The sequence below is a fragment of the Apis mellifera genome, linkage group LG16, assembly GCF_003254395.2.
Source record: "Apis mellifera strain DH4 linkage group LG16, Amel_HAv3.1, whole genome shotgun sequence".
Lineage (NCBI taxonomy): Eukaryota > Metazoa > Arthropoda > Insecta > Hymenoptera > Apidae > Apis > Apis mellifera.
In genome coordinates, this window is record NC_037653.1 from 3764830 (window position 1) to 3792302 (window position 27473).

A 27473-nucleotide genomic window follows, 5' to 3' on the forward strand; every position below is an offset into this window, starting at 1 on the left:
CCACAGCACCAGCAACAGCGGTCGTGCCTTAGGCCCACTCACGTTGCACGAGTTCCGTGACGCCCCACCTCTCCTCCACTCCCATCCCCCTTACAACCCTCTTCCTCCCTCCTATTCTCTCTCTCTCTCTCTCTCTCTCCCCCCGACTTTTATTTTCCCTCGATTCCGGGAAGTATCGCGCGCACCACGAAGGGATAACGGGCAAGTGGCGGGAGGGGGGAGAGGGAGGAAGGAACACGAGAGCCGTTCGAAGGAGCACCGTGTGCGCCTCGCGTACGTGTGCGCGCGGTGGAGGGGAGAGATAACCGTGTCGTCGGAGCGAAATGAAGAGAGCCCGTGGACGACAGTGGGCGAGCGTTAAACCATCGCCGTGATTTAATCGCCTCCGCCTAGCGTCAAATACCCACCCCCCTCCTCCGCTACCCTTTAATTACCCTTTATTACTCTTCCAAATCGATTCGAAATATCTATCCAATTTTTTTTTTTTATCCTCTCCGTTATTGACATTACATTAATTATCGATCGATTACTAGTAAAACGATAAAATTCAACAAGTTGTATAACAAGTTTTTTTATATTATATAAGAATCGTCTAATAAAGACGTTTTCCTCGGGCGTATCACCGCGTATCAGCCCAAACTCAATTAATGCCGAGGAACTATCTGTCCGCGGGGTATCGCAATATAAATAATAATAATTTGGCCGAAAAATGCCGGAACATCCCTCCGATGATTATCTGCTCGTAAATTCCGGCATAAAGATATCGCGAGTAAATTGCGAGCTCGGAAGGGTTTTGAAAAAGGAGTTCAGGGAACAGAAGAGGACGAAAGAAAAAGAAATAAGAGAGCGAAGAAGAAGAAGAAGAAGCGTTTGACCAAGGCTCTCTCCTCTTCACGCTCGGAAGTATTGCGGCGTGGTTATTGCAATATAGACGGGGCGGCAACAGACCAATCACGTGCCGGCTACTAATTTGCTCGACTCAAACAGCTGCCGTTCTACCGCCTATGCGAAAGACCTGCGTGGATCCCTTCGCTTATTCTCTCTCTCCTCGAGTGTAGCATATATCCATTCCACCATCGATCGAGGATTTCGATCCCCCTTGGACTCATGCTGCGATATTCGATCGTCCCTCCCCCCACTCCTCCGCGCTCTCATTCGATCCTTCTTTTCTTCCCTCCCCCCCAACCACTTTGATCCTTCTCTCTCTCTCTCTTCCTTCTTTTTACTTCTTCTTCTTCTTGCTGCTGCAACTACCCGCTGCCTCTAACCGCTAGCCGGACAAAACATTTCTTAATTGGGTTTCGTTCGGAAAGAACCGTCCGATTTCGTTTCGCAAGGGATCCAGCCTGCTGCTTCTGCCGGTTTTACCGCGTCTCTACGTGGCTTCTGTCGTTCCCTCCTCGTTCTGCTTGCCTTTCCTTCGAACGATTATTTATTTCGTCGTTCGAATTCCTTATTTTTCCATCCTGTTATCCCTTATTGTAATAAAGTAAAAATAATTGAATTTTCCTTCGAACGAGCGAAGTTTGTTCTAATCTTATCTATTATATATTTTGCCAATACGGAATGAAACAATACGAATTATATATACGAAATTAATAGGTAATTAAAGTTCCAAAATTAACGCAAGATTTGAATTAAATATAAAAGAGAGTTTTTAAAATTGTTCAATAACGAAGACGTTTACTAAACTCTGGGCTGTCGAACAGTTCTTTTTTCCAGGGTTGCCGACAAGTTGATGCAAAAATGGCGGCAAATTCAAATATACGCGCGGAGGTAGTTAACGTTCGTTATTGGAGCGCGATAAAGAATAACAGTGGCGTTTGTAGGATTGCGATCGCTTGGCGGGCCGGTAATTCTATAAATAAGCAGTCTGTAGAAATCGTTGTGGCTCGACAGTGTATACGTTGCTTATAATACGTTGGACGCCGCGCGATACGTTAAGTGGCGCGCGTTGATCGTTGTTGTTGCGCCGATCTCGGGAGTTTTTAACTCCGTCGCTGCTTCGAGGGGGGAAGGAAGAAAAGGGAGAGAGAGAGAGAGAGAGAGACTTTCATCGCAGAGAACGATGATGCATTATTATAATTTGCATGTAATTACAGGAAGACGTGTAATTACTCCGCTTTACGTAGATTACAAAATACGCGTCGAACGAGTAAATAATTGCCCGTGAATGTTGACTGCGCATTATCAATGATTGTTTCCCGTACGGCTCGATAGGCATCGAGAGTCCACCGGTTCCCTTGCTGCTTATTTTGTTTTTTTTCTTTCTCCGTATTACCTCCCGCCATTATTATAATCGGCTATCCTTGATACTCGTATTTCGACGAAAATATTTCGTGGTTTTTCTTGAAAAAAAAAAAAAAAATGCACTCCTTTTCACAAACTTTTTAAAAATTGTTTTATTCAAAAAGATATGATTCTATAAGATAATTCGTCAATTCGTATTTTTATTTGTCATTTCTTCTCGAAATATTCTCCTATATTGAATATTCGAAAAGTAAGTGGTTTTCTTGGAAAAAAAATGCACTTCTTTTCACAAACTTTTTAGTAAAAATTCTTTTATTCAAAAAGATATGATTCTATAAGATAATTCGTCAATTCGTATTTTTATTTATCATTTCTTTTCGAAATATTCTCCTATATTGAATATTCGAAAAGTAAGTGCTTTTCTTGGAAAAAAAATGCACTTCTTTTCACAAACTTTTTAGTAAAAATTCTTTTATTCAAAAAGATATGATTCTATAAGATAATTCGTCAATTCGTATTTTTATTTGTCATTTCTTCACGAAATATTCCCCTATATTGAATATTCGAAACTTTAAAAAGTAAGGGATTTTTTTGAAAAAAAATGCACTTCTTTTCACAAACTTTTTAAAAATTGTTTTATTTAAAAAATATGATTCTATAAGATAATTCGTCAATTCGTATTTTTCTTCTTGAAATATTTCCTTATATTGAATATTCGAAACTTTAAAAAGTAAGTGCTTTTCTTGAAAAAAAATGCACTTCTTTTCACAAACTTTTTAGTAAAAATTCTTTTATTCAAAAAGATATGATTCTATAAGATAATTCGTCAATTCGTATTTTTCTTCTCGAAATATTTCCCTATATTGAATATTCGAAACTTTAAAAAGTAAGTGGTTTTCTTGAAAAAAATGCACTTCTTTTCACAAACTTTTTTAATAAAAATTCTTTTATTCAAAAAGATATGATTCTATAAAATAATTCGTCAACATATTTTTATTTATCATTTCTTCTCGAAATATTCCCCTATATTGAATATTCGAAACTTTAAAAAGTAAGTGGTTTTCTTGAAAAAAAATGCACTTCTTTTCACAAACTTTTTAAAAATTGTTTTATTCAAAAAGATATGATTCTATAAGATAATTCGTCAATTCGTATTTTTATTTATCATTTCTTCACGAAATATTCCCCTATATTGAATATTCGAAACTTTAAAAAGTAAGGGGTTTTTTTGAAAAAAATGCACTTCTTTTCACAAACTTTTTAATAAAAATTCTTTTATTCAAAAAGATATGATTCTATAAGATAATTCGTCAATTCGTATTTTTATTTATCATTCTCTTTTATTAATAAATATATATATATATTTATATATTAATATATAAATATTTATTAAATCATTATTTAAAAATTTTTTCAAAAATTAAAAAATATTTAAATTTAAGTTAATTTTTTATACTAATTATAAAAATCATAAATAAACAAACATGAATAATATAATTAATAATTAATTTTTTAATCCATTTTTTCATTCTTCTCGAAATATTTTCATTCTTCTAAAAATATTCCTATATTGAATATTCGAAATTTTAAAAAGTAAGTGGTTTTCTTGAAAAAAAAATGAACTTCTTTTCACAAACTTTTTAAAAATTGTTTTATTTAAAAAATATGATTCTATAAGATAATTCGTCAATTCGTATTTTTATTTATCATTTCTTTTCGAAATATTCCCCTATATTGAATATTCGAAAAGTAAGTGGTTTTCTTGGAAAAAAAAATCCACTTTTTTTCATAAACTTTTCAAAAATTGTTTTATTTAAAAAATATGATTCTATAAGATAATTCGTCAATTCGTATTTTTATTTATCATTTCTTTTCGAAATATTCCCCTATATTTTATTATTTATATTTTATTATTATATTATATTATATTTATATTTATTTATCATTTCTCTTCGAAATATTCGAAACTTTAAACAGTAAGAATTTTAATTTCAATGCGCGATATCAAAATATCGCGTAGTTATACGATACACGTTTATAGGTTATTTCGGCTGCCATGATGAATCCGTTCACGGCCTGTCCAATGGGAAGAGCCCATTGGCTTCGGTGACGTCACACACGTCCTGCTTATACCGACATCATTTTTACCGACGTGTAATAACGTCGATAGTTGTAAAAGGCCGTAATGCAATGATTACAAGCCTACCCTTTATGGGTGAATAAAACTAAAACATCCCGTGGACGTTGTAAACCGAGCGTGGTAAACAAAATTATCCGGTATCGGGATAAAAATGTTACCATACACGTAAACAAGACGTACACGTGATCGCGATCTCGTCGCGAAGCGCTTCTCTCATTGGTCGAGAGCCAATGAGAGTGTAATGGCGGTCGAAAATATCTTTACGTACTCGCAACTTTCCTTTAAAAATTAATCGTATGTAACAGATGAAGAAAAATTTAAAAAAAAGCGCGGGAACCTTTCGAAATGATTTATCGTCTTTCGTTGTCGACACTGTGAGTCACGTGTCGGAGCCTTCCAAGAAGGTTCGCGATTAACGGTCATAAACAGTTGCGCGTCGCAACGCCCTTATAATTCAGCACGGCCGACAGTAGTAGCTCTTGCGGGTCGCGAGCCCACGCAACCGGAGGCGCGTGAATAATGACGGCACGACGCGAACTCTCGCGATATAATGAAATCCCGGGGCCAAAGGGCCGCTGCTTTCCACTGCTCGTTCGTGAATGACCCTCGCCACTCCATGATCTATATACCCCGCCTGTTACCCTGACCATGCCCAACAGACCGTGTATAGGAAAATCTAATTTTATTTCCTTGAACGTGGAAATTTGAAATCACAATAATTCGAATAGATTAAAAATTTTAAATTTATAAATCATAGTTAATTATTAGAACGTGATCGATCGATTAAATATCAATTGAAGAAATTATCGATCCTGACACTCTGATTGCCTGTAACCTGATATATTACGTTCGTTCGATTGCGGGCCGCAAAACACGCGTAATAAGAAAATCAATCGGAACGATCGATCGAGGTTTTTCCTCCTTTTTTTCCCTTCCCGTTCAATGACGTATAACGATGCACGAAGCGCGTCGACGATTGGCATGATCGATCAATGCCGCCTATATTCCGAGCGAATAATGAAATCCGCTCATTTCGATTCCACGCGCTATACCGGTAGAGGATTAATTAGATTCTAAACCGGTAGGCTGCATGTCGTCGGTCGGTTCTGCAGCGGCGGGCCGTTCGATAACAGCTTCATTCGTTCAAAGGAATTCCACAGAGTACCGGTAAATACCTGGAGATTCAACAGTATATTCTTGACACCGCATTTTCCACAGCCGGCCAACTCTATGACTTCTAGCTTTCTCCTTTGTTCCGCATACTTTTTTTTCTCTCCTTTTTTTTCTCTCTCTCTTTTCCCCTCGCTCTTTCTCCTACGAGATACGGCGTTCCTCGCATTGTTTCGCAACTTTCACCCGGTATTCTCGATACAGGATTTTCTCGATGCAAGGAATTCGTGAAACGGAGGGCACAAAAGAATCTTGTTTACGAGAGAGCAGCACGCGTCCTTCTGCTCTCGATGATCATCCACCGTTGAAAAGGTTCAGGTTCGTACACGTATTTCTCGTGAAAATACACGCGCTGTTATTTATTTCGATAAATTGCTAATGTTCATGCAAATTCGTATTTTTATTACCGTCGTAAGAAAATTAACTCTAATTAAACGATATTACGAGTATTTTATTTCAGATATTTTAAAACGATATATTTTCATGTAACCGTGTGTTTTCCGTATCGTAAATTCATAAATATTCAATCGCTCGGGCCTAGCCACCGGAGAATATATAGAAACGATGAAATTCGAGCTCTCGTTAGAGAGCGACGCGAGCGGTAGAAAATGAAAGTTGGAGAAGTTTACGACGAGTTTTTTTGGCGTGAAATTACTCGCCTCACTGGATTCGAGGAAAACACTCAACGACGAGTCCGCGCGTATATATATATATATATATATATATATATATATAGCGTATAAGATTGCAATTAAACTTTCGTTACGGTTGGAATAAATAAGAATTTCGAACGAAGGAACCAGCACGCGTGCTTGCGATATTTTATCGATCCGAAAACCGAACGTTTCACAAGTTGAAGATTGTGCCGTTACTTCGGGAGAACGCACTCGCGGACATCGGTAATCCAATAGGCGGCATCGATCTTCCCAACGCTCGGACCATTAGACTCGGCGTCAGTTTATTGGTCCACATATCACGCCATCGCCCAAGAGGATTCCCTCTCTCTCTCAACCTTTCCCCGACGCAATTTGATTTCGCTCTAATTACCGCTTCGGGGTAATGTTTCTCGCGTGCGCGCACGGGAGCGCCAGCCTCGCTCGAATAAATTCCACGTGCCGGAAATTCGACGGCGATTAACATAATTAGGCCAACGGCGATCAACCGCGTAAATTTCTATTCCATTCCCCCAATCTTGGGTTTTGGGGACGCCTTGGACCGAAGTGAACCCGATCGAAACGAACCAGACTTATATCGGATAAATATTATTACATTTCGGAAGAAGAAAATATCGGAATTATATACACGGAGAAGTTCAATTTTCAAGATTGCACGATTGATTAATTCCAAACTGGTGGTTATCTTTATTTGCGGTTTGCTCGGTATACTCTGTTGCGGTTCGCTTACTTTGTAGCAAAAACAACCGTGGAGGCCAATAATTCTGAGCGGAAAAAAAAAGTACGCGGACGGTTGGTAACGATGCGGAACGAAATAGAGAGAAGTAGATATCCAAACTCGGCACGAACGTGTTTCGAGAGGACTATTGCTATATATATATATATATATATATATATATATCGGTTTGCGTGGATTTCGTCGAACGTTCCGTTTCAGTCAAATTCTCCCCGGTATGCTCGCTCCCTGAAATATAGCCAATCTCGAGAATGCTCTTGTCTGACTTTAGACCCCCTTCCTCCCCCCTCTCCCTCACGAAATTCGGTTCGCTTTCCTGTGTTACCGCAGGAGAACAGGGCTGACGGTGGTGTGGCATAATGCCTCGCCGGATATGCAAATCAATCCCCGCAGTTTCCAATGATTTATTCAGCTCGTGCAATTCGTTTAAGTGTATCCTGATTCCATTTGGATTAACCAGCCATTTTGGTTATTTGCAAGCAGTCCAGCGCCCTCGTACCTCTCTCTCTCTCATTCGTTCGTTTGTCCCATCCTTTCTTGAGGGGGGGGGGGCCCCTCTCTCGCGCGACCTTTCCATCTTCAAATTTAAATATAAGTAAAAGGGTCTCTCCTAGCACAATCCGGGAATAGCACTTCGCTTTCCGGAAGAGGGGGGTGGTTGATTTGCCTTGCATGAAGCTTAAGATGCTGCCGCCAACGTCGACGCCGTTTTCGTTGCACCGAGTGTATATATATATATATATATATATATATACTGTCTCTGTCTCTCTCCGGAAGAAGAACGAGATAGAAGAAGAAGAAGAAGAACAACTCGAGGCGTCGCGGCGCCATCATGCGCCTTTTCATCGACTTTTTTTTGTTTCTTCAAACAAACTTCTTTCCTCGTCGTTTCTTTCGTCCACGGCTTACGTACCCCCCCTCCCCTCGTATTCCCTTCCTCCGTCCGCATTCCGCCAGGCCGGGCTCACGTATCAACACTGTATTTGCTGCACGGTTTTATGCAAATGTAATCAGATTATTTGCCATTTGCCCGGGCAAATTTTGTAGAAGCTGTAACAGTTAATAGAGGGGGCGCATGCGTTCCGTACGGTTTTCCCATACCACATCGGCAACGATTCCTTAATCGATCGCCGCCCCGAGTATCCGCGTACAACCGTCGCTGATAAATTTCGCCCCGTGGCCGAGGTACACGCATCTTCGATTATCATTTTGCGTTCCCGTGTACGAAGATCGTGGAACGAATCAATTTATTCAAGATCCAATTATTCGTACGAATTTTCAAAATTCGTCGTAAACGTGTATATAGATATAAATATCAATTATTAATTTATCTAATTTCTAATTTGTTTCACTTTGATATATGAAATTCGAGTATTTTGTAATAAATGTGTTTACGCATCTCGTACTTCGTTACTTCATTCGCGATAAACGCAATCTTCTCGGAAGAAAGAAATATATCCGCGATAACCTAGAACGGCGCCACTGCAACTTCGAAAATTCTTTCGATTTTTCTTCGTCCGATACGACGACGGACCGTGTATCGATCGAAAACAGTCGCGATTCGATCGGGCCCGGCTCGTAAAACCTTAACGATGCTTCGTGTAATTGGAGTGACCCCGTTTGACCGCCGATAATGCCCACCCCCCCCTTTTGGCGACCTCTTGACTCCCTCCGTCGCAAAGAATCGCGTAACAATACAGCAATGAGCCGTGGTAACTAGTAAACAGATGACTACTCGCTTATCTCGCCGTTTTTCATTTACGATCGTTCCATCGAATTTTTAATGTCACGATCAATTTTAGAGTCGCCATGATGAAAGTATACTTTGATAATAGTATATCGAAAAATAGCGAAAAGATCTAATTAGAATCGTAAAAAAGAATACAACATTGTCGAGAAACGAGAGGGATATAAGAACAGAAAGAATCGAACAGAGAAAGTTGCATGACAAAGAGAGTTCTCGCGGAAGTTGGACTCTCGGTGCTTTAATCAGGCCGCCGCGCTCCACCGTTCTCCCACTCGTTCGTCACCGCAACGAAGTTTAACGCGGTGCCGAAAGATTGCCGCTGCACGCTGTACGCTGTATGCGAAGAGACGAATCGCGTTTTCACGCTCTCCTGGGAATTGAAAGCTCAAACGTACTCCAACTAACCATCCATACGGGTATCCTCCTTTATGGTTGTTTTAGATTGGATGTCATTCCGCGGATTCGCATTTATTATCAGCAATTTAACTACTTCAACATCGCGCCTGCACCGCCATAAATATCAGCTACCGTAGCCCCGGAGAACGATCGTTGTTGCGATAGGGATGCGCTAGATCGCGGTTGCACGATTCGACGCTGTGCGAGAGAAAGAGGGGAGACCGAGCGAGCGAGCGAATACAATGAAAGGAGAGAGAGAGAGGTGGAAGAAGAAAGAGAGCGATCGCGCTCGGCGGCCGCGGGGAGGTGGGAGGGCGCGGGAGGCCGCCTACGGGGAGGGGGTCGGGGAGCGAGGGGAGGGCTCTCGAGCGCGGAAAGAGCGGCGAGGAGGGGGGAGGCTTGGTCGAAATAGAGGACGGGTGGTAGTAGACCGTGCGGCGCACGGGCTACGTTCCGAGTACAGCAGTCGGCGGTGTTACGCTAGAGGCTATACTTATATCTATGGGCGGCGGTGGTGCATGGTGTGCCGTGATGGCAGTAACTCCGGAATCCCGGGGCTTAAACTCGCCTCGCAGTGAGGATCAGTGGGGAAACTTGCCGTGCCGCGGCTTAAAGGCTTCGTGGTTGCTGCTCCCTTGCTTTCCAGGGACACGGGGCCAACTTTTCGCCGTGTTAATGGCCGCAATATGATCATACGTGAAACGTTCGCGTTATTTATATAAATCTACGTAGCAGTACACCATTGTTCCACCATTGTCGAGTTTGTATATTTCTTATCGATGAAAGTATAACATTTTCCTTCGATGATTTTCAATTTATCCAATCTCTTTTTACGAATAATTTTCAAAAAAAAGAAAATAACATGTTATAAAAAGGATCCATCGTAAAGATACGTTATACGAGTCTATTCAGAATCCCCTTTCGAAGAAGCTTGATCCAGCTTCTAAAGGGGGTACGAATCACCCCTTCGCGCTCCCGTATTTCACGCTGGATTCCTTTTTATAGAAAACGGTCCGTTTTACGCTCGTCTGCAAACTTGCGGAACTATTTCAGATAAAGAAGGATATTCCTTCGAGGAACTCGCGTATATACACCGATTATACCGTCGGTAAAGAAGTTCCAACCGAGTGTATAAAAGTACATGTACGATCCTCGAAAGCGTGTCGGGTATTCGGACGATCCCCTTCGACTTTCTTCTTCGGATTCTCTCCACTTTTCCTCCCTCCCCCTCTCCGTTTACCTCAACCACGTCCTCCCACGCTCCTCGCGAAGAAACAGAGATGCACGACCGCTAATAAAGACATTAATATCGACCGGGCAAGTGTATCTCGATGTGCCGGAAGGGCAAACGCGATTCGACTTTGGGATAACACTTGGGAATAGAATGGTCGGTCACGACGGGAACAACGTTTAAGAATAAAAGATGAGACCACAATGAAACTGCCTATTGCTTATTCATAAGGTGCACGAGAAAGGGGTATTGGTACCGGTTTTATATATATATATATTATATACTATTTTATGCATATATATATACATCGAAAGGATGCACATCGAAAACGAATCGAAATTCTTACGTTCGTGTTTCCGTTTCGCTCGGCGGAAAGAAAAATAAACTACTCGAACAGTTTAACGTTACGATGAGGGGATCTTCTTTTGCAATGAAAATTCCGGAATCTTTATTTCATCGAGATCGTAATCGTTGGAGGAAATTTTCGAAATCGTTTCGCAAGAATAAATTAAATTTTCTTCTCTATTTTTCGTAAATCGAGCTGATTGAAGATGGATGCCTTCCGACATCCGAGGGAAAGATTTCCTCTCGTAAACGAAGGACAGATGTGGACTCCATTGGAAAAACAGGTTCCCCCGGGGACGTATCCATAATGGGACCCACCCCTGTGTTACAAAAAAAAAAAGGACGAGAGAAAGACGAATGGCCGAGATATCAGGTTACTCTTGCTCCGGCCTCCCGAACCTCCCACGTACGCAACAATTCCCCTGATTACTTCCCCACGCCGGGCTAACAATTTGCCAATTTACTCGGAAAACTCGTAAAGTATCGGCCGCACGCGTGCGTCCCTCCCGCCGCCATGTTGCAGCCTACCGAGAGGCCTTTTCGCGTGCATCCCCCCCCCCCTCCCCCTCCTCGCCGCCGTCGCGTTTTGTCTCCGCCGCGATTCGAGCCTATCGGCGTGTGACGCACGAATGGCCCCTTTGTGCCCCGATAAATCGATGATCGTATAAAAACTTGATTTGCCCTCCCCTCACAAGTTTCTTTGTCCACGACGGGTCATGGAAGAGATTGTAACGAGATTTTCGTCCATCTCGATCCATTCTCGTCGAATCGTACGAGAGATCGGACAATTTTTGTCACTTTTTCTGCCCCTCCAAGTGTACATTCGTCGAAAATTCGAATTCGTATTCTTTCTTGAAATTTCTTTTTACATAAATTTATTTTATGAATTTGTCGTTAATTTTTTATTTAGTTGTAGGGAAAATCGATTATTAGAATTTTATTTAATATTTCGTACAATAATATTATTTATTATATTTATCGAATTGATTGTAGATTAAATTTTATATTAGATAGAAATATTAAATTTAAATTTTTAGTAAAAATCGAATTATTTTCCGAGTAAGTCGATAAAAGAATTAAAAATTTATCGAGGATTCTTTGTTTGGAATCGTTCAGGCTGATTTGTGTTGGAGAAAGGCGGCCATATTGGATATTCGGTTTTCGGAAAGAATAGAATAATAATAAGATAATAAAAAGACGTATAGAGTATATTATTCGCGATTGTTAAAATTGTGAGAATTGTAAAATGTAAAAAAAGTATGAAATTTACCGTTCGAAGGTAAATGCGCGATCGCGATCGAAACTCGAAACGTTTGTTTGTCATCTGTGTTATAACTTCGTTTGCCAGCCATTGATTACAGGCAGGGTACACGGTGCCTTATCTTCCCCTTACACGCCTGGGGATCAGGATCCCCACGGTCTTTAAATGTCTCGTACATCCCCGAAATTAATATCTGTTGGTCCAATATCATCCGTCGTACGCGCGCCAACCTTTGCCTGGGAATTACGGAACGGCTTTATTAAACGTAACGTTTCCGAACGATTTCCTCCGTTATTTCACTTGCTTTTTTCTTTACGCCTTCTCTCGTCATTTCCTCCTTATTTCTGTCCAGAAAGAATCGTTTCGATACTCGTAAACGATCTTCTTTTTTTGGTGAAAAAAGTAACATGTTTCGCAAATCGAATTTTACGAAGGAATTAAATTGGACATTTTAATTATTATTTACTTGTTAATCTAAAGAGATATATCGAAAGCAACGAATGATAAGATTGATTGTAATATAATGATATTTAGCGTGTAATATCTAATTTGTATTCGCTTACACAAAAATTTAATTATTAAAAATATTTACATTAATGTTTAATTTAATTCCGTTCAAAGTTTCATGCATCGAATCGAAGATAAAGATACTTGGAATTTTTACAAGATATTTTCGTACCGTTTAAAATCGTTTTCAAAAACGATTAATCTCGAAATTCACTAATTGGAAGCGCGAGAAAGCAAAGATGATCGTACGAAATGGTATCATTTTAAAACTTTTCCCGCGTCAGATATACGGAATAACGTGTATTGGTGGGACGCATCCGAGGGCCACTTTCTTTTTATCAGCTAATTATACGATCGGCGCGATTCTGGTCGGAATCGAGCGATCTTCCTCACGGGAGGCCGGCCGCCGGTGCGTAAAACATCCAAAACGAGGGTATCGGCGGCAAATTGCATCTAAAAGTCTCGAGCCGGCGACGCAAGTAGGAATTTTCGATACTCTGCTCGGTCGGTAATTTTTCAACGCGAATACGCGCATACGCGGTTAACATGGCCGCGCTTATAATAACGAAGCGCCCGAAGAAAAGATATTCGGCTCACGGATGATGCGACGATGATGATCCGCCATCTCACCGCAACTTGGGAGGTCCGCTCTTGATATCCCCTCCCCCCTTCCTGGTCCCCCCGGTTGGCCTTCCACCCATTTCTTCTTCGTACACGCTTCACTCTTTCACTCCTCCTTCTTTGTCTTCCCTCTGGCCACCTCCGTCCTCGTTTCTCTCTCTTTCGACTCGCCTCGTCTCTCTCCGCTTCTCGCCGAGCGTTTCCATCCCTCTTTCTTGTAGCCCCCTCGTTCATGTTCGAGTTCTCATCCAGCCCGTGGCCGGGCTCCTCACCAATCCCTCTTTCTCTTTTATCTTCCTCACCAGTTGCTCGCTCCGCCGTCCCCGCTCCGCGTCCCCCTCCCTCCCTTCCTTCCTTCTCCTCCCCACCCCTCGTGTTCGACCGCGCGCCACGCTAAAACGTCTATTCTCTCTCCGCCGTCTCTCTTCCACGGCATGGGCCGAGACATACCCATGGGAGCAACGACGTGCCCCGATCATATTTTTTGCATCGGGAACGGAAGAGAAAATAAGACGGCAGGGAGAACGTTGAACGTCGCCCGGTATGGATGCGCGCGAGCTTTCGTCCTCCGTTCGTGTGTGCGACGGTATATAATACCTTCGAGAGAGAGAGAGAGAGAGAGAGAGAGAGAGAGGGGTGAAGATTGTGCGCGATCATTTCATGGAACGTGCTCATCGAATCGTGCGTTCGATTATTGTTCGAGAAATATTCGCGGTTACGAAAGAAGAAGGAGGAATGGATTTCAGGTATATTTGTTTGTTCGAGAAAAGTGAAAAAGGAACTGAAAGAAACGAGAGTTTTTTAATCGATACCTCTTTGTTTCTAAAATTACTTTCTTCTATTTGTCTTGTCTTTTCAATTATTTTTCATTACACGTATACGGATAAATAACAATATTATCCTCGGTTGCACAAAAAAATAGGTTCATTCACCCTTTGTTTTCGTTTCCCAAGAAGCTACAGGATGCGCTGTATAGAAAAAAAAAATTCGAAACGTTCTTCCCCCCCCACGTCGCGTTTTACTTTTTAACGTTATTACGATAAATTCAACAACCTTCTTCGAAAATTACTCGGAACACGAAACATCCTTGAAATCGATAGATAATTACAAGGATGCAACAACCATGGCTGTGTGCATCCTTCCCCTTCCCTCCCCCCCCCCCTCCTTTAATCGCTCTTACCACTTCCGAAACCTCGTTGCGTTAAACGCACCAATCAGGACGCCGCTTACGAGGCACCGTAGGAAGTCGCGGTCTCGTAATTTGACTCGAAACGAGCCACGATTTCGAATCCTCTTGAATTAATAGCTACCCGTGTTGTTCGTTGATGGATTCGCAGACACCGGCGACTCGTGCGAGGCGGGTCCAAAAAGAAGGGGAGGGGGGAGTCGGTTCCTCGGTGAAAAAGAACAGGCAGGAAAGGTATGTCGAAAGGTGGGTAATCTCCGAGAGAAAGAAGACGAGAGAAAGAAAAAGAGGGAAGAGGCGTGGAAGAAATGGCGGGGCCGGCGTAAAACGCAACCGCCGCATCGATAAACGTAACGTCGGTAATAACTGGCAATTTGCGAGAAGGACTTTTAGTTAGGCGGTGCGCGTACTTTGCCCATTGGAAGTGAAGGAGGGAGAGGAAAAGGGGTAAGGAGGAAGGAAGGAATAATACAATACAAGGGTAGCAAGGAAGGTGGCGGTGTGGAATGGGTATAACGATGGGATGGGAGTAATTGCCATTGAGGGGGCTCTCGCTCTGTCTTACCGAGGGATTTTGCGACGTTTCATAAGATACATAAAACTGGTCGTCGTCGTCGTTTCCTGGCAGAGAGGGTGAAAGTGACGTGGCTAGTGGAAAATGTGGAAAATAATCAGCCCAGAATCAGTTTTTTTAAACAAGTTTCTATTTACCGACCTCCTTCCTTTCTACACCGCTTACTTATTTACCATCCGAGCACGCGAAATTGCTATCCTGTTTACCAACATTTCTTTTCCTTTTCTTGTAAACCGTTTAACCGAGATAATGTTGCCAAGCTTCGAGGCTTCGCAAGTAGAAATAATGATGGTTCGTTCTATGAATAGAAACCGATTATCCCCACGGATGATCCGATTTCCTTCCGCGGTAATGTTTTTAACGTTCCCAAGTATATATATACACTTTGCAACAACATCGAGAAAGTGATATCGTATACCCACCCATCTTTGTTCGTATCGAGTGAAGTTCGTTTAAACGATAATAACGATCGACGAGAGCGATCGAGCTGGGGAGAAAAAAGAGGAGGAAGGGGGAAAAAAAAAAGAAAGAGTGAGAGCGGAAGAAAAAGAAACGAGGAGAACAAAAACACCTTGTTTGCTTCGAAGATAACGTGGCTATACACCGGCTATTATTCCAGTGAGGCTGAACGTGTTTAGAGACCCTACTGTCGGTGAGAAAAGGCTAAAGATATCTTCATAACGACTTAATGTATTGGGCGTGGGGCGGTCTAATGACTACCTGCGCTTCGACCTTTATGCGCTAGTAGCACGTGCATGTTACTATTATCAATCTATAAATGTACCGATCGTCCTTGAGCGATCCTACTATATCCCTCTCCCTCCGATATTATAACCGATATAAGCTACGTTACGTCTCTCTCTCTCTCGCTCTCTTTCCTTTTCTCCTGGACAATTTTCTTGCTTTACGATCTTTCGCGGGCGCAAACTTCAGCGATGGCGAACTTTAACGAAGGTAAACTTGGCTTAACTTTCTCGCACGGACTCGCTTCGATAAATCGTCGGTCGGAAAAATTATTTAGCCCGGCGATTGAGTCGTCTGGAGGATATGGAGAATGTTTTAAAAGAAAAAAATATATAAATTTAGCGATATGTTACATTGAATTTTGGCTCATTTGATGTATTTTAAAAATTCTAAGATAAATAGACGACAACATTTCTCTCTCATTTTACATTAATCTTATATATTCCAAAATATATACAGGAAAAGTTGATTTGTAAATATATGAAGAATACGTTACCAGAAATATCTTTGATTTCCTTCGAAATAATTCGGTATGATATTGCAATACAGAGTCACGTGTCGATAAACGTAATTTTGAATTCAAACGATTCTACGATTCCATTTTTGTTAAAGAAATCTTCGCGTCGTCGTTCGCGTGTCGCGTTCGAATCGATTCATCTTTGAACGGGTGGTAGATAAAATCGTTGCTGTGCAATTTGCCCGGTTTTACAAATTACGCGCGAACGCGAGATGGCGAACGGCACGCGCATCCCCGTGTTTATACTCGCTGCTTATCCTCGAACGCTACTACGAATACCGAGCACCGCCTTTCACGCGTAATCTTAATGCATTAAGATAACCGGCGATGTTATTGACGCTCGAACGGTAGCGCGAATTAAACTGATCTTAGGTGTACGTTAATAAAGTCGGACGGCCACGATTATTGGTTGCGTAGTCACGGGTAATCGATGAACGGAACGTTTGTTTTGTTTATGATATACGATCAGCGATCGCTTCGATAAGCCTTGAACGTGTTTCTCTCCCGTAATGTTTATTTTGACGTGGAAATTTCGCGCAACTTTATATACACACATTTTCGCATCGAGAAACGACACGTTCGAGTTTAAAAAGAAATTAAAAAAAATTCTATTCTAAACGATTCTAATCTAATTTAAAGAGTTTACGGTTAATAGGGGAAAAAATATCCACGTATTTTAAAATGTATTTTAAAACAAGATTTACGACCTGTGCGAAGAAAAACGTAGCCATCCGTGTAACGATGTTCTGTCAATCGTAGGACGACGACGAAAAATGCAAATGTCGGGCGTGCCGTGTTTTTCGACCGTGTCATCCGTACACATTTCACCCTCCTCGTTCCATTTTCTCGTGGACGCGTTCCAATTTATTTATCGCGTATTATATTTCCAGGAATAGTTGTCACTACGGCGGGCTCCGCCGAAAAATATAGATTTTCATTCGATGCCATTCACGCCCCTCCCCCCTCCAATATCCGCCGATTTATATCTGCTTATTCTAGCTTTATCGAAAATGGATTTGCGGGTCTGTCTTTCCACGCGTCCTCCTCCTCCTACACGGAATATACAACGCACGTAACGCGCAACTTCAGAGCACTTGACCGTCGATCGGGCAGAACAATACTTCCGGTCGGTTTATACGACCCCCGCGGCGAGAGTATTTGCCGCTCGTGCACCGGCAAATATCACCTCGCTCTCGTATTTCGCTATTCCATTTTATTTACGATAAAGTCGGCGCGACGTCACCGATTGGTCGGTGCGCGTGGGTGGGTGTCCGCCACGGTTTGGTTTTCGACGGGTGCGAGAGAGAGAGAGAGAGTGGAGTTTTTGCCGCAATAAAACGCGCCTATCTAATCAAGCCCGGGCCGGAATTGATGGGCCAGCAACCATTATCGCCGTTATGGAACGCGCGCATCTATCAGCGGGCCGAAGTGGCGCGCAACGCCAAAGATTTTCCCTTCCCCCATTGTCACTGTGGCTTTTCCGCGGCTTCCACAGAGGATCCTCGATATTCCAATCCTCCTCCTCCTTCTACCACGAAGCGCGTCGATAAGTTTGATCGCGTTAAAATGCACTCGGAATCCTCGGTTTTTCAACTGTGTCTGTCGACCGGCCGCGCATCGCGTCGCTGCGTGTGCGCACGTAACTCGCGCAGCAAACTTCGCGTCGCTGTCAACGACGAATAACGAACCTGGTATTATACGTTTGAGCTTCTGTCGCGAGGTCGCGCTGCAAATAAGTAGAGGAATGGGGTGGGGGGAGGCTTGTTTAGGAACGCTGGCTGCGTTTGCGCGTTTGATATACGACACCGTTCCGTGCCGCGTACACAACGACGTATACGTAAGTAACTTTACGTTTCTTCCGCGATGCTCGTTTAGATCTAACAATTCTCGTTTCTTGTACACATGTACCTTTTATTTCTTATTTAATTATTTATATTTGAACGGATCATGAAGCTTACATGCTTACACGCATAACAAAAAGTTTACATTTACCGCATAACGAGTTAGTTACTTGTTATTACCAGTTAGACAAGAATAAAGTACCGTCAGGAAAAAAGAAGGAACATTAAGTAACTATTCTTCGTCTGAAATTCATATTGTTGGCCGAGGCGTCGAGAGTCGCTTAATTCGAATTTAGGCGCGAACCGGTCGTTGCCTCTCCTGTCCCTGTTTTTTTTTCTTCCTCTCCTTTTCCCCCGCTAATGCTCGCGCACGACAGTCAAAAGGCCGCGCGCGTTTCCGAAAGTGGTGGCACGCGGTTGGTTGATTTTGACATCGTTAATCAACATGGCAACGATGCTGCTGCGGTGCGTTAAAATTCGACGTGTATCGGACGAGAGGCCGAAAGGTGGAATTTATTGGCGAAACCTGCACGTAAAGGCCAATCTGGCTGGCAACATGGCGCGTTCGTGAAAAAGAGGGAATGGTGGGGCTGTTCCTCGGGTGAGGAGGGAGGAGGCGCGGCACGGTCGAAGAGCGATAGAGCGAGAGTGAGAGAGAGAGAGAGACAGACAGCGAGAGGGAAGGGGAGGATAAGAGGTGAGGGATAGAATGAAAAAAAGAGTCTCGTCGCGGGGGCCGGCCCCGCGGGGACTAATTTTTTTTATTTTCCCTCTTTTCCTGTAAGTGCTCCGCGTCCACCTATTTCTCATAAATTTGAATTAATTTACATGCATTTGAATTTAATGCACCGCCATACTTTATCAAAAGCAATTAAGCTTTTAAGCGCGCATTTGCATTAATCCAATGTTTACAATTACGAGAGGATCTCCTCTCGTCTCTTCTTGCCCGAAACAACGGGTGAAGGCCTTCGGGCTGCGCTGGAGGGGGGAGACCTCTCCCCTCCCCCCTCTCGTCACGTTCTACGTGAGCGGAGAATAGATGCTAGAATTTTTTCGTGACGAGATGGAGAGAAACAGAAGAAAGAGAGAAGGAGAGTACGATAGGACGCAAAGCAAGAGAGGAAAAGAAGAAAAATATTTCGCGATAGTGTAGTCGGCTCTCGCCGTTCCGACGTTGTTAAGTCGTGGCATCGGATTTACGATGTTTCCTGGGCAAAAATGCAAACGGTTCTCTCTCTCTCTCTCTCTCTCTCTCGTCCACACGGAAAAATGATAATTCGCGCGGCTTCGGAATGCTCGATGCGCGATTAATTAACGCCGCCGTAAATCGCAGACTCGTCTACGGGTTGACGGGCGAGAGGGGAGGAGGAGGAGGAGAAAGGCTCGGCCGTTAGAAATCGGCCGCGTCCACGGGAAAGGTTATCGCTAATTGACTGGAGCGTGAAGAAAAAAACGCGAGGAGCTCTCTTGAATCGTAAATTATTTCGAGAACGGTTACGAGGAATTAATTGAATCGGCGCGTGTAACGTGTTAATGAAGTTATCAATCATCTGCCTGATCAATATTAATGATTTTCTAGACTTTACTCGCATGCGGCTCCTTGATCTAATCTCTCTCTCTCTCTCTCCTAGACGCGTTTGTTTTATGAGTAATGGCGCGGCGGTTATACGATATACGAGCGTATCCTATAATTCGCGCTGTTGCGCGCCGTATTGCGCGTTTATCGGATTAAATTCTTTCGTCTCCGGGGCGCGTTCTTAACCCATCACGAACGGCGTAAAATTTTCTCTCTCCCTTGCTCTCTCTCTAAAAAAGTAAATTTATTTAAACCGCTTTAAGAATTTAACCGTTCTAATATACGAAAAATTTTATTTTTAAAACGGAAGATGATGAGATTCGACGGCGTTTCTTGTATCGAAGGGTTAATAATCATCTTGGGTACGTTTAATATTTTTTCCATTACCTTCTCGTGTTGTTGTTGTTGTTTGGCATCCTCGGCAAAATTCCACGTATTTTTTCCCCAAAGATCGATTGCCCGGGATCGAAAATTACACCGTTCGATGGGTGTACTCGAGATCGTGCTTCTCCGAGTAATCGGTTGTTCTTTCGTGATTGTATTGATCGAGAGTTGTTGTGGAAGTGCCTCGAGACGGGAAAGGACGGTGGTCTTCTCGACGAAAGGCTGCAATTTTGAATTTAGTTAGAAAACAGGATTTCACATTGGCGCGGGGTTATTTGCAACGTTTGGATTTCACGCGTAATGACTGTACCGAGCAGCGTGGCTGTTAAGATGGACGTTGCGACCTCAAGGCGACTACGTTGCGCACGCGCGGAAGAGAGAGAGAGAGCTCGAACAAGATTTCAATTCGGTGGAAAAAGCGAGGCAGATGGCGCGGACCGTAAGTTTGCGCGCGTGCTAATCCCGTCTCATTTTTCTCGGCCGGCCATTTTAAGATTACAGATGACAGTTGGGATCACGTGCCACGATTCACCGAATATTTTACGCAACTTGAAAGGACGTCCACCGATTTCGAATTTATTCCCAACGAGCTTTCTAATCCAGACCCGAATCCCGCTTCTTCTATTTGCAACGAAATCTTCGTCAAGCTAAGCGTCCCTCGTAATGTGACTAATTTACGGCTCCTTTTCGTTGATACTTACGGTAAGAGACAAGTCAAATGATAAATGTTCCTAAAACGATATTTGAATTAGAATCTTGAACAATCTTAAAGAATTTATTTACGAAATATCGCGTTTCAATTTCGTTAATCGTTAATTAATAAATTTGTCAATTATTACATAAAAATCAAAAATCGTTTTACATATCAGATCTTTTTTATCCACATTACAGGACGGATACATTTCATTGATTTTTTCCTTATCGCGAATTCGAAATTCACGCGAAGAGATCGGGTTCCCATTTTCGCAGAGAGAGAGATGGTTGTGGAATTCAAAAGTGGTCAGTTGCGCATTGTCGGGTATGATTTATGCTGATTAAGACTGTGGTAGCTAGTGCTATCGCCGACTTGTAAGTCATGGCCAGGTAGAGAGAGGAGGGGGGAGGCGACTTGTGAGTTGCAAGGTGGCTGTGCGGGTCTCCGCTACGAGCCGCGGGTACGTGTGGTGTGACAGTGTCGTGGCTGGTAATTTAGTGCGCACCAAGGTTTCTCCCGTATAACGCATTTATACTATAGCTCGATCTCTCTCCCGTCCCCTGTGTTTCCCCTCGCTCCGTCCCCCTCCTTGCTTCGGAGACGCTGAACGCGAGCGAGCGCGCGCGCATGGCCATAGGTAGAAAGGTTAGTACCTATATAGGTATAATATAGGGAGTGAAGCGAAGCCCTATTCAAAGCGGATGATTCAGTGGCCGCTGCTGCGATCGGATAAGATCTCGTAGCGCGCCGCCTCGTCCATCTTAACCGCGAGTCTTAACCAACCTGTAACCATCCGAGTCTACCGCGACATATCCCCCCTCCTCCACTTTCGCGACGTCTAAGCGCGAACGAGTTTCACGGCGAAATTTCGTCCGTGTTTATATTTACGTCCGCGTAATGACCTTCCGTCTCTGGTTACTCGGGAAGCGAGCGTGTCGAACGAGATAGACGAAACTCTCGAAACTCGACACCGATGATTATCGATTGTTTTCGTTTACGCGGAAAGTCTCTCGAATTTTATGTGTACTGTAACTCACGATTCTCGAAACTCTCGTCAAAACATTAATATTATCGATCGATTATAATTATAATTAATCAAGGAGTTTCTAGTTCTCGATTTTGTGCGAATAGGGGGGATAGGCGTGATCATTCGGCGAAAATAATAATGAACTCTCGTAAATCGAGGAAAGTTTTGAACTCGATATCTCTCTCTCTCTCTCTTTCGTCGTCTATTCGAGCTAGGTCCATTCACGATATCCGGACGCTTGCGTGCCGATATGGCAACCGGCTGCCAAAAATGTTTCTCTTCGTACAGGCAACTTTTCTGGCGCGTTCGAAAATCTAGCGGAATCGGGGATACGCCACGACCGATTAGTCTTCTGTACGTCGTCGTTTTCCGCTCTCCCCTCTCCTTTCAGCCATCAGTTTTTCCCGCGCCAACCACCCTCGGCGCCAGAATCGCACAGCGGACAGCAGTGGATAAGCTGGCAACGGCTTCGAGACACCGGCAACGATTGCTTCTTCTTTTTTTTCCTCTCTCTCTCTCGGCACATAGAACAAGCTCTGGCCGAGGCTTTTCGAGGATCTGGACCCAGGGTTGAGCGTAGAATGGAAGTAGGTAACCTTTGGGATTTCGACTTGATATATCGCGGCAAGACGATCTACGATCCACCCCGAGAGTGGACCGATATAGACGCTGGTTGGAATGTTTTATGCAAATCGAGAATCAGGAAGCAAAAGGGAGCCTTATGAAAATGAAACTTTTAACCTGGCCAGGTGTGTATAACCGGTGGAAATAACCGAAATATCCTCTTTTTCATTCTTTATACCGGTTGATCCTTGCGAGATAACTATTTTTTTTTTTCCTATTATATTAACACGGTTTAAGCTCGAGATTTCGAATTAATATCGCAAATCACATTTTGATTAAAGTTGGAAAAATTTACTCGTCTCAACTTGTTTGTAAACAGATAACTTTTACTCCGAGCGGAGATTTCAAAATGGCAGCCCGATGTAATGAGAGTGCACGCATCGTTAGATAGATCGACGATCGGGGTTCTCGTAACGTGCAATTCCCCGGCCCATTCCAAGTGAAACGAATCAAAAGTTACTGTTTAATTTATTCATACAGCCTCGAGGTTTCAACGACGACCGATTTTTGCACGCCATGCATTATGCAGCGTCGTCGATTCCGGGGCGAAGGCTCTCGCCACGCCATCATTTCGCTCCACCCCTTATTCCCACTATTATCCGAAATGCATAAGATCGGTACGAATTTGCGGGCCCCCCTCTCCCCAAATATCCCCTTCGACCAAGTTTAACGGAGTGGAGCCGTAATTGAACGTCGCGGAGACGGATTTTTTTGGAAGGGATAAAAGATCGTGCGCGCAATTTCTCGAGCTGCATTCTCTCTCTCTCTCTCTCTCTCTCTCTCTCTTTCTCTCCGGTAATCATAGTTTCTTGCCGTTAAGCGTGATGGCGTCTTGGTCGCGTTGAAACCGGCTCTCCCCACGCGCATGCGCTCGACACGGCACACTTGCCGGTGGTGGGGAGAGACTCCTTCGGGGCCCTCGAACTTCGAGTAGCCGAAGAAACACGGTTCCTGTGTTCCTCTCCCTCCCTTGGCTCATTCCGTGTACAGCCAGTTTCGTAATCTGTATTCTCTTGCAAATTATCGGATAGATCGATTTCTGCTCGTACGCTACCGCTCTTTTGCAGTCTTTTTCTTTTTATTCCATTTTGCGGTCAATACCGAGATGAATGAAACCATCACGTTCTTTCCAAGGTATAATATATGAAGTTTATATTAGTTTTTCAATGTTTTTTTTTTAGATTGTCTTTTTGAGGTCTAGGTTAGACAAATCTTTCGATTATCAGTTAAATAATCGTTATATTACAATAGTGTATAATTTTCTTATTTCATATTTCAATTATATAATTATTTATTTTTTTTGATTCATAGAAATTAATCAATGACAAAAGTTTCCGTCCAATCTATTAAATTTGACGATCCTTTTCCCGAAGAAGAATTTAATAAAGTCCATCTTTGGCCGATCAAGTCCATTACCGATCGTGTTGTAAACGTAAAAACGTGGTATGTCGTGCGACAATGTAATGACGACGAGAGTGGAAATTAGATTTGCATGTCACGATTGACTATTGTCGAGACTTGTCCAAATGAATAGCCATCCACTATATCTTGCAAATTATCGAATTATCTAGCCCAGGTACTTGTTAACTGGTACAAGTTAAGTCATTACTGCGGAATGCCGTCGCGCGCGAGCATGCATTATACATTAATCCAATCCTGTTATAAGTCTACGATGCGCTGCTTGCCATTTCGCGATCATCTACCGATACGGTTGCAACCCTTTCCAACTTTTTAACCGCTGAAACTACCAAAACGAGTCAAATTAATCAATTACAAATTTATCATAAATTCTCATAAATATCTCGAAAATCGTTCTTTCAATTCTTTCATACATTTTCGAGAATCTTTGCATCCCGTATAATCTCAAAAGAGGTTAGAAATTTTTTTTTGTCTGTTAATTATTTTTTTTTTCTACCTTATCCAATTAAAACTTTGCCGATAATTTTATTTAATATAATTCTAAGAAAATGAAAAGAGGAAGGGAATTTGATCTTCGTCCATTCGTCATCGTCTCGATTTCCTCCGTGACGATCGAACAAACAAATTAATTCCAAGATGGGGATATAAAAATCTCGCGTCACATTTTTCTCTATTCTCCCGTTCAAAGCGAAACGGGCTAACGATTCGGCGAGGATGCACGAAAACGCGGAGAAAAACGGTCTCGCGGCTCGAAGTCTCGAATCCGTTCTTTGTGAGGCCAGAAAGCGTGCGCGTGCACTCTCCCTCCCTCTCCGCCCCTCTCTCTCTTTCTCCGCGGTCTCTCCGCTTCGAGGCCTCTCTTCTCTGCCTATAGAGTTGGAAATAAGGCGGCAATAAAGCATATGTAAAATATATTCTGGAATTCCTTTTAGGACGCAGATATATGGGTGGTTGGTGGGTCGGTTGCCCGCTGGTAGTAACCGCGTCTCCCCCCTTGCACGTCCAACGTGGTGGATATACACGCGTGCTCTTGGGGATTCCTTCGTATTCGTGTACCAACCGCGTGAGTTTATAGATGCGAGCCGATGTAAGTAAGACAGACGATCCGTTTCGTTAGATGGTGTCGCGGGGTTACCCACCTGTATCAAACTCCGGCCACCTAACCTCCTTCCCTTCCCGGGGCCCCGTCCTTTTTTCGTCCTCTCTTTTCTCGAGCCTCTTTCTTGTTTCCTCGGCCGGCCATTTATACCTCGGCCCCCATTTGCATCCGACCACCATCGGCTTGTATACGCCTTGTACACGCTGACGTGCTCGTACGAATTGGATAAACGTGGGGAGACACGCATCAACCCTTTGGGAAGGGTAGTTGTTTCTTGTTGTCATTATATCGAGGAGTACGCGTGGGATAAGTGATTGGAAATTTTTTTTTTTCAATAATATTATCGAATGGAAGAAATGAATGGAAGGAAAAAAAATCGTTTTCTTTTTGAAAAAGAAAAGATGAAGGAGGGCAAAAGTGAGTCGGAAGGTATAGGAAACGTTGGGGGACGGAAGAGAGCAACGAGAAGGAGACGACCCATGGTGGCGTCGAGTGCTCGAGGGGGAGAGAGATGAGGGGAGAAAGAAAGAGAGAAAGATATATGGAGCCGCGAGGTGTCGCCTTACAACCGGCTCGGTTCGCTTACCTACGAAGCCTCTTTTGCATGCCATCTCCTCCACCATCTTGCCTCGCGTTGCTCCTTTTGCGCCTCCGCTCCTTGGAACGTCCTCCTCTTCTTTCCCTTTAGCTCCTCCGTCCGCGGCCCTGGTCCGCCTTGCTCGCTTCGCCGCGATGCACCGTTGCATTCGGTCTTTGCATAATTATTACAGTTACCACGAGTAGCAGCTGGCTTGTCGTTGCAGAAGAGAGCCACCTTGTCTCCACTGCCACTAACCCGGTAAACGGTGTCCTCTCGCGCCAGGCCCTGCTCGAGCGAGACGCCATGTCCGCCATAGTTGGAACGAGGAGGATTCTCGATAATTAAATTTTGTCCAGCTTCGCACGCGATTCCCCGTTTCTTTCTTTTCGAAGACTCGATAATTTTTAATAATTCGACGTGTGAAACAAGTGGTTCGAGTCGAGTTTATTCAGCTTCTCTCGAAATTTTGAAAGAGCGTTTTTCAGCCAAGTTATGGAAGCGAAGCAGTCTCTCGGATCGAGCTCGGGAGCTACAACAGCTGCTAGAAACGAAATTCGATCTTATCTTATCTTATCTTCCCTCCTTAACGACGGTCGTTAGAGAGTGACGAAGCTAGATTGGCAGCCAGCGAGAGACGGAGAAGGGTATAAAACACAAACGCTTGAAAAAGTTTACGACGATTGGCTGTCCTTGTCTAATTACTCGCTTCGCTGGCTCCAAAAGAGATTAATCCCCTCTCCCAGTGTTTTGGAAAGTGTGTCCACAACAAAAAGGTCGAACGAACGTAGCGAATAAATCCGACGATCGGTAGGCTTCGCCTTATTTACCAACCGTATATTTCTATATATACCATAGGGTTTCAAGACAAGCAGTAGATTCGCTCGTTTCTTTCTCGCGTGTTTCTCTGGAAAGTATCGCTCGATTCGCGACGCAGAAAATAATGCCGTACATTTAAATGAGCCGCCTCTTCTCTCTCCCTTACGGGAATACCGTAGCACGGAATAGTTAGTCTTGACTACTGATTGACGAACGAGGACGTGAGTTATGGACGACCTTCGCTCGATTTCGTCAACGTTTTCCAACCCGATGGTATCCGCACGGACTACTAATTCACGGCCTGTGGCTAATCGTTTCTTGCAACATTCCGTACTATCTCGGCTATGGTAACCGTAAGTAAGTTGGAACAAAGGCAAAAAAAAAAAAAAAGAGAAGAAAGGGGGCGCTCCACATTCTCGAGCAAGAGGGGGGGGGAGGGAGACCTCGCATTACGAAAGGAAGTGTATCGCTACAAATTATAAAGGACGGACACAATTACCGCGGCAACGTAATTTTCAACGGGTTCCAACAAAATACGTACGTTCACGTGAAACTTCGCCTCGTGGCCGCTCTCGTTTCCCCCGTCGAACGATCTCGAATGCGATGTTACACGCGTTCACGCCCATCGTTTTGAGCGAATTATTACATCGATCCCAGACCAGATAGCGCAGTTACACAGAGATGGCCGAGGCATGGCCAGGTAATCACAGGGACAAGCGAATACGGCATTAACCTTTAGAGGAGAGCCACACTATAGTCGCGCTCCTCGAGCCTTGACGAGAAATAGCTCTTATCCATGTACATATATTTATGGTACGTAATAACATTCCGTGTATACACGTACATTTTTATCAATTTTTACCGCTAAAGATAATAAACGTTTGTTTCATTTCTGTAATTATATTCAAGCAACGAACCTTTTTATCCTGTTTACGTCTCGTAATATCTCATTCGCGGTTAAGGACGATCGAAGACGACAAACGCGTGTCCCTTTATTCCTTCAGGTTTCAGTGTCGGATGGCGGTGTGTTTCGCGCGTGGGAGCAAAGTCGCCACCTTGCCCGCGGCGCGGCACCACGCTTATTCAAAAGTGGCTGCACGTAAAGCCGATATCTTATTCTCGAATGCTCCATTCGTTCTTCTTATGGTATATCCTGCTGGCTGCCGGCGACATTCTTGTCCGCGTCGCGTAACTTCTACCCTCCCCTTCCCCTCCCCTTTTGCCTATCCTGCTGTGCTGTGCTGTGCTGCCGCTGTTGCTGCACCGTTTCGCCTTCGATCGCGATTGCGCCGCGGTAAGTTTACCTCGCGTAGA

General features: G+C 43.4%; 1 protein-coding gene across 4 annotated transcripts in view; it reads left to right on the top strand.

Annotated features, from left to right (window-relative positions):
- Positions 1 to 27473, top strand: part of Ubx (ultrabithorax) — a 146609-nt gene that overhangs the window by 90687 nt on the left and 28449 nt on the right.